Source organism: Octopus sinensis, linkage group LG16 (assembly GCF_006345805.1).
Source record: "Octopus sinensis linkage group LG16, ASM634580v1, whole genome shotgun sequence".
Lineage (NCBI taxonomy): Eukaryota > Metazoa > Mollusca > Cephalopoda > Octopoda > Octopodidae > Octopus > Octopus sinensis.
The window spans coordinates 55778603-55781102 of record NC_043012.1 but is presented as its reverse complement, the minus strand read 5'-3'; the positions used below and the strand labels follow the sequence as shown (position 1 = coordinate 55781102).

The 2500-nt window shown below is 32.4% G+C and overlaps 1 protein-coding gene across 2 annotated transcripts in view; it reads left to right on the top strand.

Moving 5' to 3' along the window:
• The first annotated feature begins 1160 nt into the window (after window positions 1–1160).
• LOC115220251 (filamin-A) overlaps window positions 1161–2500 on the top strand; it is a 146384-nt gene continuing 145044 nt past the window's right edge. For both annotated transcript variants that reach the window (XM_036510144.1, XM_036510143.1), the window contains exon 1: window positions 1161–1314. The gene's annotated coding sequence lies outside the window, so the exon portion shown is untranslated. The remainder of the gene's footprint in view (window positions 1315–2500) is intronic.

Sequence of the window (2500 nt, the reverse complement as noted above, 5' to 3'; positions counted from 1 at the left end):
GGGGAAGCGGGCGAAAAGCTTATCAAACGTTGCAACGAATGTTGACCCAACTGTTTATAACGGTGGTGGAAGTCGATCGAGAAATAAAACTTTGGCATCGTAAGATAATTTCTGTTTTGTTTGTTGTGTTGTGTGGGGTTTTTTTCTTTCTTCTTGTTTTTGTTTTTTTTTTTTCGCAAGTTCCTACTAATAGTGGTAGTTCCTCTAGAAATACAGTCACTCATCGTATTTTCTAGTAAGTTTTCTCTCTACAAGCAAAGGAACTTCTGCTGCTGTTTGTTGCTGTTTTCCTATATATATAAATATATATATATATGTGTGTGTGTGTGTGTGTGTGTGTGTGTGTGTATGTATGTATTCTGTTGCAATTTACTGATGTTGTTGTTATTGATGCTTCTGCTACAGCAGTTGTTGTTGTTGTTGTTTAGGTCTCGGTCAGCTTGGTTGTGGAACAGACCCATACGATTAAAGACGTTCCAACCAGCACCATCCCTGCTGTCATCCTTGTCTTTGATTTACAGGAAAAGTGCATCCAACATCACATCATATCATCCGAATTTAGATCCTTCCTGTTTTTTGTTGGGGTTTTTTTTTGTATAAATCTTGTATTTTTTTGTATAAATCTTTCTAATTTTTTTTTTTTTTAATTTTCTTATACGAGGCAAGTAATAGTGTAATTCGAGGGAAATCTGACTGCTATTTCTTGCAGAATGAGTGATCTCATAGATATGTTCACTCTTTAGTAACGCAGTATGCATCGCGAATCAGTCTCATTATCAATTTCGCCGCAGTTTCTTAGTTTCTTTCTTTTCTCTTTTTTTTCTTTTTTCCTCATAGGTGTTTCTTGTGAGGAAGATATAATATTATATAGCACGGCAAAGGCTGTGTTATCTGAGAGCTTGTGTGAAGTCAGTCTCCTGTTCCACACTCTGTTGCCAAATTAGGCAGGCCTGTGTGAGAGAGCTAAAAGCGAAAAGAAAAATGAGAAAAAAAAATACAAAAAACACCCAAAAAATAAGAAATAAAATAAAACTCGTGAAACTATGTCTGGTAAAAGAAAGATAGTTTGGTAGCTGTGTTCCGTCATCGCCCAACTTTGCCTCTCACATTACGCGAACCACCAATCTGAATCCAGAGAATTTATGCTACATCCCCGTTTAGGCGAAACTGTGCGTTTTCGCCTGTCGAAGCAGGGGAGGAAGGGGTAGAACCAGCAGGCATACACTTACAGAGTTGCCAACTTTCTCTTTGTCAGTACTTACCGGCTTGGATACACACGTAAGGGTGGTGCTGCTAGTTTTCGCAGTACAACAGGTAATATTATTATTTTATAACTCGCTCTCTTCATTTTGCTTTGAAAAATTGCAAAAAAAAAAAATAGAAACAAAAAAGAAACAGGAAAAATAAGACAGAAAGAAAAAGAAAAACTTTTTTTTTCTTTTTAATTTCGGTTAATTTAAAGGAAGTGGGGGAAAATGTACCTCGACAATGATTTTTTTTAAATATAAATATTAAATATTTATGTGTGTGTGTGTGTCGATGACTGTAATTAATTTATATAATATATTTTATTAAATTATTATTACTTGGGGGAAGGGAGGGAGAAGTCACTGATTTGGAAGAAATTTTTGAAGAATTTGATTAGAACTCACTTGTTTTCGTTTATTATTCATAATTTCATTATTTTAAATATCGATCGATATACGCGGAATATGTACATCTTTAATCGATTAGTTTATATTTGATAGACATATGTATATTCTGTGAATGTATGTATGCATGTATGTATGTTTGTATATCTATATATATACATATACGTATACACACACATATATATATATACGTACAGGTGTACACCACACACCACAGCACACACACACACACACACACATAATATATATATATATATATATATATATATATACATATATATATATATATATATATATATATATACGTATACACACACACGTATATATAACAAACGCACAGGTGTATATATATATACATATTCATATTTATAAACATGTACGCGACTGTACATATATGCGTGTAAATATATATATATATATATATATATATGTGTGTGTGTGTGTGGTGTGTGTGTGTGTGTGTGTGTGTGGTGTGTATTTAATCTATCTGTATGTTTGTATGTATTCCTCTTTATACATGTATACATCGATGCTTTTTTTTATACATCGTAAATGAAACTTTTTTGGCGTATAAATGTCTGTATATGGATATGTGTGAGTATATTTACATACAGGTAAATATGTGTGGATGTCCGAATGTGAGTACATATATATCAATGTCAATATCAATATATATATATATATATATTATTCATGTATGTATGATATATGTATGTGTGTGTGTGAAAGAAACTGTGCTGTATCATAACAAAAGCAAAAAAGAAAAACACAAAGAAATAACTCCATACAATTAAATAACAATGGAAAATCAAATGACATGTTTTGTTGTCAGTGCTGTCAACCAATCG